The sequence below is a fragment of the Cupressus sempervirens genome, chromosome 1 (assembly GCF_028749045.1).
Source record: "Cupressus sempervirens isolate cs-2001-9-10 chromosome 1, ASM2874904v1, whole genome shotgun sequence".
NCBI classification, from domain to species: domain Eukaryota; kingdom Viridiplantae; phylum Streptophyta; class Pinopsida; order Cupressales; family Cupressaceae; genus Cupressus; species Cupressus sempervirens.
Window position 1 is genome coordinate 682,603,615 of NC_143118.1, and position 14,232 is coordinate 682,617,846.

Sequence of the window (14,232 nt, forward strand, 5' to 3'; positions counted from 1 at the left end):
TAGATATCTAAATAGTTTAAGGACATAAATTTACAATGTGATTAGTTTTGTTATGTCGTATAGTGTGAAAAAAGCATATCAGTATGCCATTAAATTGGAGGAGTCATTGGCAAAGAAACATGCTCAAAGTAAAAGATGAAGAGGTAGAAGATTTCAAAGAAGAAGACGTAGAACCTAAGGAGAAAGTAGAAGATCTAGCAATACAATGCAAGACAAAGGTAAAAGAGAATGGAAAGAGGTATCTGTTGGTAAGAGAGGTAATTACACTAGAGGTATCTACACTAGTTACTCTAGAAAAGAAAATAGTAGTAAAATAGAATAGGATCTTGGTTGAAGGGAAGTTATTTCAAGTATGGTAGAGAAGGACATAAAGCCTTTTAATGTAAAAATTCTGGAAAGGAAATTGTAGGTATTAGCAGAAATGTTTGTTGAATCACCCAATAAGCCTAAGAGTCGTGAGAACTTTATTTTTCCCTCTAACTTATTCTAAAACCAAAACTTATCCAACAAACCTTGTGTTACACATTGGTGGTTGATAGATTGTATAGGAAAGGTCTAGATGACACTTTATTTAGATGTCTAGAAATTGATGAGTCTAATATTTCTCTACAACAGGTTCACATTGATATTTGCAAGTCGCATTCCAGTGGTTTCACCCTAGCCAAAATACTCCTCATAATGGAGTATTTATGGTCCATAATGGAAAAATATTCTATCAACTATCTTAAAACTTGTAAGAAGTGTCACATCCAAAACAACCTCATTCATGCTCCAGCCCAAGAATTCAACCCATTAGCCACACCATGGCCCTTTTATTAGTGGATTTTTGAATTGATTGGTTCAATTCACCCACTTTCCTCTAGCGAACACAAATGAACCAAATGGGTCAAAGCAACATTGTTCATAGACTCCACCGAGAAACAAATCTCCTCATTTATCTTGAACCATATCATTTGTCGATTTGGCATACCTTATGCCATCTTAATACATAATGACTTGTTCTTCAAAAACTAAATTGTTGACAAGCTATATGAAAAGTTTCACATCATCCACCATTCATTATCAATTTGCTATCCCTAGAGCAATGGCCAAGTAGAGGCCACCAATAAAAACACCATTAAAATACTCAAAAGAAATGCCAATGACACTTGTAGGAATTTGCATTTATAGTTAAATCCTACCCTATGGGTATATAAAACAAGTTTTTGAATGCCTTTAGGTTCAACATCTTTCTCTTTGGTCTACGACAGTGAAGTAATTCTCCCTTTAGAGGTTGAAATCTCATCTCTAAAAGCCACCCTCTATGATGTCATGTTAGATGAGGACTATAGAGTGGCTAGGTTAGAACAACTAGAATTCCTAGAATAACATCAAAACACATCACACGAACATCTTAAAGTGTATCAGAATAGACTCTCCAGACACTAAAACAAAAAGGTGAAGCCTTGTGTTTTTCAAAATAGAGATTTAGTCCTATGAGAAAATCTCAAAAAATAGGCAATAAAAGAAAAGAAAGGAAAGTGGGAGGCCAATTGGATTGGCCCTTATATCATCACAATATCTTTTGGAATAGGTACCTACAAACTTTCTGATTGTGATGGAGAAGAATTAGCACAACCCATTAACAATATCCATCTCAAACGGATCTATGTCTAAAGCCTTCAAGAACTACCTCATACCTAAAACTAAAAAAAAAATTTAAAAATAAACATAGAAAACTTTTTTAAAAATAAAAATAAAATTAAAAAATCTTGTATAACAGAGATGAGAAATACCACCTCTAGTATAAAAGTGATATACCACCTTTGGTATAAAAGGAGTGAGAGATAACACCTTTAGACTTTTGTAAACAACACAAGCAAGGTATTTTTTAGTGGCTAATATTGAAAAATTGGCTAATTTTAGAAAAATTTGACTAGTAATTTGCCTAATAATTTAAGAATTGATACAACCTAAATCATGATAGTTTTATAAAATTTAGTTCTAGAATATTTAAAACCACTCAATAATTTATTTTATTGAAAATCTCAAACTCAAATATTCACCACGATATTGTTTACATGATTAGATTTAAGTCACCTAAATATAATATATTATTGGAGAAATTAAATTGAATTCACCAATAATTATCATAAGTATTAGTTACTTTAGGGATATATCACCAATATTTAGTTTTCATTATTAATTTAAAGTCTATGTAATGATCTTCATAATTCTCCATGAGGTAAAAATAATTCAATTTTGATTTGTAATATTCCACGGTGATTAATGAACTTCTTATTATTATTGAGATTCATTAATATTTTATACAAAAAAATTATGATTCAAAAATAATCGCTAATATTAATCATATTTAAAATAAAAAATTGAGAGATTAACGAATAGATATTATTTTGTTTTTTCAAAATAACAAAAGATTCACCAATATTTATATCTTTTTTTGGAGGCAGCTTTCTTAAAGTTTACCCTAAACACAAGTACCTCAATGTGAAAATGCAATAGGACATGGCTACAACAACACTATCTGAGCCAAATTTTTCTTGTTTGTGGCCTTTTCATTTCATATCGCCACACTACTTGGAAAAATTGAGTTACTTTTACACATAACCAATTGAGAAACACATGCCGATTATAGTTCAATGGTTTCTTGGCATTAGAAATAATTCACAATAGAGATAGCTGAAAAAAAGAGAAACAAAGGGAACACAAGCAACTCAAAGGAAACATGGAATCTGATTATGTTCTAAGATATTATAGGCATGAAATAGAAAAATTATTGCATAGCTCAAATATTTGTTGCTACGAAAATTTCCCAAAATCCATTTTAGCCTTCATAAATTCCATTTTTAGTCTTAAAAGTCCATTTCTCCTCCATTATTCTAGATATATCTCTTTGAGATCCCTTTTAGCTTTCACAACCCACTTTTGGTTTCCTTAACTCTTTATGTGCTTTGAAATTGCCTCGGTGATCTCCATATTCCAATAAATCTCACTTCTACCCTCCTTTTACTACTAGTAGATCAAATATCATCAAAAATAGTAAAAAATATCAAAACTCATAAAAAATAGTTGAAAAAATCAACAAACAAATTACAAAAAATGGATCATTGTGTGTGATCTAAAATGTTGATGCTAAAAAATGCCACATAATCAAATTCTAGAAAAACTCTAGAATATTATCAATGGATTGTGGAAATCTAATGTCAATTATAAACAAAAAAATCAAAAAAATCAAACGAGTGATCACATACATGTCATAAATACTATCTTTAATTTGACATAATTTATTTTTGTATTTTTTAGTCTGATGATCCATTGATTTCATGTTGTGATGGTGTCTATCTATAATTGCTACTCCTTTGGGATATGTTTGTGTACCTTGACCAATTTTATATGAAATCAATGGAGAGGCCCCCTATATTGAAAAATATTGAAATATTTTATGGTTGATTCCTTGCCTTATTACTTCTAGAAAAGAGAATAAAAAAATGCATCAATTGATTAAGAAGAAATTTTGTTATGTCTTGAAACATATCTTAGGGCTTTGGAAAATTTGGCACAATGTAGATCACTAGGGCATTCTCGTCTCTATCTCTCTCAAAACAATATCAAATGGGTTTTTCAACCTTATTTATGTTGCAAAGACAATGATTGATCTAGCACCCTTCAACAAATATATCAATGCTATCTTGGAAGGTCCTTATGATCTCATGACTCATCTTTACAATTTAAGGACACATTGGTAATCTAGACACCATTCAAATTACCACAGATACCTATCGCACTCTTTCATTAGAGATCGCAATGCCCCTATTTCACCTTTTTCATGGCCTCGTAGCCCCATTTAGGCCCAAACACCTTTTTCACAGACATGTTACACCTTTTTAGGCCCAAATGCCTTTTTCAAGGCCCCTTTAGTGCCTTTTTATGCCCAAACACCTTTTCCAAACACCCTTTAGTGCCTTTTTAGGCCCAAACACCTTTTCCAAACACCCTTTAGTGCCTTTTTAGGGTACAAGTGCCTTCTTAGGCCCAAACACCTTTTTCAAGGCCCTAATAACACCTTTTTAGGCCTTCCAATGCCTTTTCAAGTCTCCTAGCACCTTTATTTTAGGCCATTAGAGTTTCTTATAGGTCCAAATTCCTTTTCCCTAGCACCATAAGTATCCATCTTGGCACACACCTCAAGAAAAATCCCAACTTTGGCCCTAAGATTATTTGTAAAGGCTATCAATATACACAAAATTTTACAATCCAATTCTACTTGCAACTCATGGTTTAACACTTCCTACTTTTTCCATGTTGTGCATTTCTGCTCTCAAAATGTTACACAATTTTTTACTCATCTTTCATTGAGAGTCGGCATCAATATTTGGTTACTAGACATAAGTGAAGCTTAATATTCCTCTAAATATCCCATCACTCAAACATTTGTGGATATTGACAACCTTCCAAATATTTCCAAAAAATACAAAAAAACATCCAAAATATATCACCAAAATATCAAAACAAAACTAACAATAATTATCATATGCTTTTAATCACATTTTCCATAAACAGGAAATGAGTGCTAGCCACTCTTTTTGATTGCCATACAAACAATAGACTTTTTTATTCTATTACTACAACAAAGGAAATATTACATCCACAACAATAGAAGACCACTTATTTTAACCTCCCTTATGGAGGAAATAGGATGGGATTTCTGATTGGGGGCTTTTCCCCTAGCCTAGTCCCAAAAGATGAGGCCCTTGGTGTAGATCCCCCTTGCAACCAAATAACATCTATTGGTATCAAGAACCTCCCACTATGTAGTTTAACATTCAATAGTTACGAAAATTGTCTATCCATAAACTAGGACTCCTGTCACTGCTCTAGGGGGATTGACTAATAATATAGCCCCATATTATAAGTAGCTTCCTGGTGTACTTTCATAGTCCTTTGCATATCTATAAACACATTATCCACCAACTTATTTATACTTGACATAATGATCACTCATTGAGCCATGTCCCACTCATGTTGCACATGTACAGTCCCCATTCTCTAGTGCTCCACATTTTCTTTTGTCTCACTCAACCAATGTTGTAGCTACCTCACCTTTGACTCGCTAGCCACTAAGCACTCTTGTAGCTATAATGACATCGTGTTTATTTTTTACACCACATTCCTAAATGACTTTGACTGCACCTATAGTAACACAAGTTCATTTTGTATGCTTTCCAAACCTTCTTGAGCCATCCTTAGTGACTCCTATAACCTTTATTCCCACATTCTCTTAGCTTGAGTCCCCACATCATTCCCCTCCACTCATGACCATTCCACCTACAACTCATCTTCCAACATTCGCACTCATGCTTGTTCTATATTCATCATTAGTTGGGAGTCATCTAGCTTTTGTTTGTGCTCCATGTTCACGAGCTTTATCCATCAAACCCAATAAAAATGAGCTTCTTGTTCCACATTTTCTACCCATACTCTCTCTATCGCCAACATTTTTTGCAACTCCTCACTTTTCTTGATGCTTGCACTCCACCCTCTACCTTTTTCTATGGCTCCACTGCTCTCAATACACCCATCTCCTCTTCCATTGTCCTTTGTCCTAGGATTTTGAGACTAATCAAATGACTTTCTACACTTGTCACCTCACCCAAACTAACATCCTTAGTCACTCTTTGACATTTTTCAACAGTCTTTCCTAGAGAGTTGATCTCCCCCACTTCCATCATTGCATTTGACATGCTTTTTGTCATCCCATGAGGACTACTTTCTGCTTGCATCATGGGATAGTCACCTAGTTCCTCCTGCAATGCTTGTTACACTGCACTCCTTAACAAAGTCATTAATGCTGATAAAGGAGTTTCATCCACCCCAACTCCAGAACCCCCAACTATGTTTGCGCTAGCCCTATATGACTCAACTCATCCTACTCACAAACTGGTGCTTTGAGCTTAGGTTGATACACTAGTTCACTTGACATATGCCTAACATTATTTTCCTTCTATCCTTTCCTCACCCATCCTCCCTAGCTAACATAGCCCATCTCTGCCTCCTACTATGACTCATCTAGTGAGTTCACCATGCTTACAAATTCACACTTACTTTTCTTCTCTAATAAATAAATCTCCTAACATTTGGACTACATATACCTTCATCGTGTATCCTTTTGTATGCACATTACTCATCTATTTATCGCCATCACTCAATGCACACTACACTTCACTAGCCTTGCCACACATTCACTCTATGAAACCTACAACACTAGTACCAAGTACACTTGCCACTCTGCTCTTACATTACTACACCTTGATTTCCACCAATACATATCTTCCAATGCACTCACCATGCATTCTACTATATAATATCCACTAGCACATCCTATGACTTGTTACCATAATCCTACAAAAACTAATCCATAGATAATGGCTCTTCAATTGTTATGAGCTTCTAGTTCCTCGATGATTTATTTGACTAGAGGTACTGGGGTGAAGCCATGATCTTTTATTTTCTTTTAGTTTTCACCATTTGATCAAGTGATCCTTTGATTTTACGTATTATTTGTGTCCACATGTAAGTACCTCCTCTCATTTGGAATGCCATGTGTTCCTTGACCCATTTTGCATGACATCTTAGGTAAGGTTATTTATCTAACATATTCCTATTTGTGTGTTTTTTTTCCATTTACTATAGTAATAACTTCTGTTCTTAATGATTATCATTACAATATTTATTTTTGGTCATGATTCTCGACATGATAGATTTTTCATATTACCATAGTTGACCTAGTGGTGGTTGCACTATGTCACTTTTTATTTAGGTGCTCAATGATGATATTTAATTTGCATCTCTTTACAAAATGTGCTAGTCAACTGCATCCATCTAGTTTTCATTTCATCTTAGATACCTCAAAAACAAATGGTTGGCACATACATAGAGAATACACAAGAATGCCTACACAATGTCATCTAACAAATTAGTAACAAAACTAAGATACGATTATCAAATGACACATAACAACATCATTATCACCGCAAGCTTTTAACACTCAAGTATTGTGTTCTTTGTTTCATCACAAAATCACCACCATTCATCAAACTTCATTAGCCCATAATACCCATTCCACCTATTTCATTATGTGACTTTTGAATCTCAAAATTTCTAGTCACTATTTCCCTCATTACTTCACACCTTTCATATCATCTGTTGCATTATGTGACCTTCAAATCTCAAAATTTTTGGTTACTATTTCCTCATCTTAGACTTCTCTTTCTATCATTATCAATCATGTTCTATGAATTCCCTACTTCACACTACTTATTGATTCCTTGAAGTTCCTTTGTGGCCTTCTAATTTGAAATGTTGAGTTACATCTCTTCATCTCATCTCATCTTCTATTGTCATTTTTCTATGATTTTTCTCATTACATTCTTATGTCATCTATTACATTTCATTATATTTCTTCTTATTTATCCTCAATCATTTGCATTTCATCTTCATTTTTATTTATTTTTATATCATCTTCAATTTATTTCATTTCATATTAATTTCATTACTTCATTTTCATTTTCCATTTTCTCTTTCTATTTTCACTCTTTTATTTTCTTATTTATTTGCTCCTCATTTCATTTTATTATTATCATCTCATTTTCTCTCATTAATTCATCTTATTGTAGTCAATTTTCATTGTCATTCATTTTCATTTTCATTCTCATGTTCATTATGGTTTTGCTTACTTACTCTTCACTTACTCATTTTAAATCACATATTGTTTTTATTAAATCCACCCATTTCATTCATTTTGGTCATCATTTTTCAATTTCTCTTATTTCCAAGCCATCTATTTATTAAAATACTTTTATTACCATCTATTCCCCTATCCTATTTTTCCATGTTATTTCAATACATCACATTTCATTCATACATTTCATTTATACACTTCATTTCCACATTGATAATCCACATATCATTTAATTACAGTTTTCATCTATCCACTACATTAATCATCCCCATTACATCAACATCTATGACTATCATATAAATAAAATCACAGAACCACATACATTCATCCATGAGATTAGATATATAAATTCCATGATACAAAAAGTGTGAAAGTCTAAACTTCAAAAAGATCAACTAATCATACATCAAAAAGATCAAATCATCATAAATTAAAAGGTCATCATCATAAATGATACACATGATAAGCCAAGAGCATGCAATAAAACATGATACATAGATAATCCCAATGTCTCACCACTTGCATCATCTATGTGTGTCTAATAAGCCAGTGCCTGATCATTAGGGGCACTCATCCCATCTTGTGAACCCTAATCTACTGGACCTGTAGCATGTGTCCTAGGAATAGATGAGGCCACTTGACTAATAGTCACCTCATCTGTCCTCATTGCTAGTGGAGGTGGAGGCTTCAGTACCATCAAAGGTATAAATGCTTGCACTATAGTACTCAAATGGGTAATCTATGTCCCTATCAATCCAACATATGTCTCCATGGCACTCATATGAGTCTCAATAACTACTCTCCCACTTGATTTCACTAGTGGTGACTCTGGGACTACAAAAATGTGTGGATGCACTTGTGACTATGAGCTATGTGCCCCTATGAGGGGAACCTATACACATGGCCTCTATCTCCTAAAAAACTAAACATCATTTGATAAAATGGCCCTGGTATGAGCTAGCCTACATGTACCCAAATCACTTGTCCTCTTGCTTGACCCTGCATCACTACCTATGGTGCCTCTCATCACCACCTTGCCTTTCCCTCATACCTCTCTGGGTCTATCTACTCCAACATCAATAAGAATCCTTTGTTGTGGCAATGCTACTACCATGCCTTGGCCCCCATACCTCTCCCACACTTTAGTTCTACTTCTAGCTTAGCCTCTAACCCTGCCTCTCCCTCATCCACCACCACTAGCATCCTTTCCCCCACTAGATTCATCCACTATCCTAGGTGTTGACACTGCCAGATCTATGTACCTTGGAAAGGGATGCTCTTTGAACCATCAAGAATTATCTCCCTCCATCCCTGCGTCTACCTTACCATCCCTTAAAGCCCATATCTTTGGAGCCTCTATCATCTACATAAATGCCTCTCAACATGCCTCATACTCCAATTTTGGACCCCATATGGACCTCTATTCTTAAACTTAGGCATAATGTGTCACTCCTTAGGGCATCCCCTATCAATAAGTAAATTATTAGACTACCCAGCTAAATCAGAATCTCTCAATCACCATAGGGATTCTACCAAGAAAATATCAAGGAGAAAATAAATAGACCATCTCATCATCATCTTCTACCCATGGCTTTGTAAATCTATATGGTCTCCACATGACCTCATCAAGGTCATCCAATGTACACCACTAGTACTCTATCTTGCCTAGATGGGGTTGCACAATCACACCTAAATAAACATAAATATACAACATATCATGTGGCCATTTTCACACACATATTTTTCACGTAATGAGAAGATGCTCCCATTTACATATCTATAATAATACAACCCCTGCTGAGAGTGAAGCAACCCTAAAATACACTACTTGATGTAAATCATGATATAAGTGGGCTAATATACATCTCCCCCGTAAAAATCTCCACTATCAGTGGATCATATCTTGAATAATATGACCCTATCCAATGGGATATTTGTTTCCTCACCTATTTGGCAAAAGAAACCCTCCTTGTTAGTATTCAAAAAATCTGGAACAATATATGAGCAAATAGTTAAATGTAGAAACAAAAGAAGAAAAGCATAAGAACACATATAACACATAGAGTTAACATGGTTGACCCAAATCTTGGGCTATGTCCACCTACATAGCCATCCAACCTTTCTTGTTCTCCAATGATTATAGTACAAACCCTTATAGCTTAATACCACTACAATAACAACCTATCTCATTATTCATCACATTACAACAATCCTTAACCCTAAGCTATCTTATATAATATATTCCCACTTTAGGGTTACAATATGGCTATCTATATAAGGAATGATAAAATAGGAGAAAAAAAAATTTCAGGGAAAAAATTATGGAGTATGTATAGTAATTCTCTGATTAGTCACAACAAACTAACAATCTCCCACTTAGGGACTAATCATACTCCATGCTAGACAACAATCTCCCACTTGGAGATTGACCTCTTACTAATACCGCTACCACATGGGGCTCCCACTAGATAAAAGCCTTTGTTGTGTATTAACTCCATGATCATCAATCAAGAAGCCCAATAGAAGCTAAGCATGAAACTAACTTCTCCTTGGGGACTATCTTCATGAACATGTCTACAAGATTATCACTTGTGTGAATCTTTTCAAGCCATAATTGGCCATCCTCCAAAATGGACCATATAAAATGGTACCTAAACAATATGTGCTTTGTCCTTGAATGAAAAGAATAATTCTTTGCAAGATGAATGGCACTCTGGCTATCACTATGCAATGGGTGATCTTCTTGTTTCTAACCCAATTCCTCAAGAAAATGTTATAACCAAATCATCTCCTTGCTAGCTTCCATAGTAGCTACATACTTAGCTTGAATGGTTGAAAGTGCATTAACCTTCTGCAATCTAGAAATCCAACTAATTATAGTACCCCCTACAGTAAAAACATACCCTATAGTACTCCTCCTTGTATCAACATCGCCTACTAGATCAGAGTCAACAAATCCACTTAGAGCATAATTGGATCCTATGAAACATAATGCCTTCATAGTAGTACCACTCAAATATCAAAGTATCCATTTGATAACAATCTAATGTTCCATACCTAGATTACTCATATACTTGCTGACAACTCTCACTGTATGAGCAATATCTGGTTGTGTGCATACATCAGACTACCGATTGCTGATTATATGGGATGTTAGACATTTTATCTGCCTCTTCCTATGCCTTTGGGCACATTTCCTTAGCCAATCTAAAAGGACTAGCCAAAGATGTACTGACTACTTTTGCATCCTGCATATTAAATCTATTCAACACCTTCTTTGTGTACTTACTTTGGGACAAATTCAAGGTTCTATTTTTCCTATCCTATGTGATCCTTATACCAAGGATTTTCTTAGTAGCACCCAAATCCTTCATACCAAATGACCTTGCTAATTTCTATTTAAATACATTTATCTGTCGCATATTAGACCCAACAATAAGCAAGTCATCAACACAGAGTAATAGAATAATGTAACTCCCATTATCCAATCTCTTAAAATATAAGCAGTGATTAGAATGACATCTATGGTAATGTTGTTCAGCCATGAAAGTATCAAATTTTAAATACCATTATTAGGGTTCCTATTGTAGGCCATAAAAACTCTTCCTTACCCTTGATCTCATATCCCTCTAGTTGTTGCATGTAAATTTGTTGCTCTAAATTTCCATGGAGAAATGTTATTTTCACATCTAGCTGTTCAAGATGCAAGTCATCTACAACAACAACACTTAGTATAGTTCTAATTGAAGTTATTTTTACAACAGGGGAGAATATTTTATTAAAATCTATACCCTTTTTCTATGCAAAACCTTTTACCACAACTCTGGCCTTATACCTTTTCTTTCCTCCATCTTTCTCCTTCAACCTATAAACTCATTTGTAAGGCAAGGCTCTTTTTCCTTCAGGTAAAGGCATTAAGTCCCAAGTCTTATTTTTTAATAAGGAGTCCATCTTCTCTTTTATTCCTAGTTTCCATTGTTATGTGGCATCTACCAGTATTGCCTCTTTATACTCCTTTGGTTCACCAGAATTAGTCAATAAAATAGAGTATAAAGAAGGAGAAAACCTTTCAAGAGGTCTACTCAACTGAGTAGAATGTCTAACACTTACAGGATTTTTTGGGATAACCTGTTGTTGCTAAGCATCAAATACTAGTGGCATTTCTTTTTCAGGAGTCTCATCCAAAACCACATAGTTTTCTTTGACCTGTTCATGCTTCTTTTCCTACAACTATTCTTTGTACATGACCTTATCATTGAATATAACATCTCTACTTCTAATTATTTTAGATTTTCAAAATCCCATAACCAATAACCATAGTCATCTATTCCATATCCAATGAGGGTACATTTCTAAGATTTAGCATCAAGCTTGGTTCTGTTTACTTTATCAACATAGACAAAAGCTTCACAACCAAAATTTTTTAAGAAATAAATAATTTAGCTTTTTACTAGTCCATGCTTCCTTTGAAATACCACCATCCAAAGGATTTGAAGGTCTCTATTTATCAATAGTCAATAATGTTTACAACATCTTCCCAAAAATGAAGTGCTGGCCTAACATGCAATCTCATGCTCCTTGCACATTCCATGATTGTCCTATTCATCCTCTCAAACACACCATTTTTTTGTGGAGTTCTTGGAATATTCTTCTACCTTCTGACTCCATTAAGAAAAAAATAATCTTAAAAGGACTTGCTACAATACTTAGCTCTATTATCTGATCTGAGACACTTTAGCTTCTTTCCTATCTCATTTTCAACCAAAGCTTTTCATTTCTTGAAAGTTTCAAAGAAATCATATTTTTCTTCAAAAAATACACCCATTTCTTCTGAGTTGAGTCATTAATGAAAAAAATATAGTAACAACATCCACCAAGAGATGATGCTTGAGCTGGTCCCTACACATTTGAGTGCACTAGCTCCAACTTCTCACTCTTCTTCTCTTTTCCACTCTTCTCTTTTCCATCTTTAAGAAATCCAACTCTTCTCTGTTTACCATAAACAAAATTTTTAGAGAACTCTAAATCAATATTTTTCAACCCTGGCAACATAAATTTAGAGTGAAGGATTTTCATCCCTTTCTCAGTCATGTTCCCAAGCCTATGGTGCCAAATAATTGAACCCATTCTTGCAAAATTTATAGTAGCTTTCCTTGCATTATAAATATTAGTAGCAACTAAAGTGGAATAAGTGTTCCTAGTACACAAGTACATTGTGACAACCTTTAGCTACTACTAATGAACCTTTAGCTACCTTCTAGACATTGTTTGTAAACATGACTACACAACCTTCACTACCCAATTGTCCTACAGAAATTAAATTTCTTCTTAGATTAGGGACATGCCTTAACTACTACACCAACTAGTCATTTACATTTGGCAAATTGATTTTGATTTTTTATTTTCCAACAATAGGACAGGGCTCATCATCGCCCAAATATACCAATCCAAAATCACTTTGAACATAATCTTGAAAATATTTCCTATGATGTGTAGCATGGAATGAGGCCCTAGAACCTATTATCCAAGAATCATTAGTATTATCTAAACATAAGATTAAAGCATCTTTTAAATCATTACTTGCAACATTAGCTTCCTTACTATCATCTTCATTTCCATCTCCTTGTTTGTTTTACTAACACTAACAACCTTTTTGTTTTTCCAAGACAAACAATCTTTCTTCAGGTGACTAGATTTTCCATAGTACTAGCAATCTTTCTTTCCTTTAGACTAATAATGTCCTTTCTTTGACTTCCCTTGTGACTTCTCATGTAAAGCACCTCTTCCTCTTTGACTTGTTCTTCCTCTATTCTCCACATTCAATACAAAACCTGATGAGGTTGACATTTCAATTGTGCTTTTTTGTTGCATTTCCTCGCTTCGGATAACACCAACAACTTCATCAAATTTCAAAGTATTTTAACTAGAGACAAAGTTACTTATTTCCATAACCAAGCTATTTAGCTTTTTGCCAAAGAGCATAAAATTAAGACAGCCCTAACCTCTTCATTGAATGAAATTTGTATGGATGACAATTGACTAGTGACTATGTTAAACTCATATAAATGATTCTCTATAGATCCTCCCTCACCCATTTTCATATTAAATAAATGCTTCATAAGAAATACCTTATTTGAAGATGAGGATTTCTCATATAACTTATCTAGTGTCCCATCAAATCTATAGTCATTTTTACCCTTGATACATTGAATGTTATAGATGGTGCAAGGCACAATCAAATAGATCCCAATGCCTTCCTATCCAAGATCTCCCAATCTTCATCTATAATTGTTCCTTGTCTCTTCGTTTTCCCTTCCAATGGCTTCCATAGATACTTTTTATATAGATAATCTTACATCTACATTTTCCATAACTAAAAATTGTGGCCATTGAAACAGATAATTTTGGCATTTTCCATAACTTATAATTCTAGCCATTTTCCATAACTGATAATTCTGGCATCTATTTCATCAAATTTTCATCAGAAGTGATTA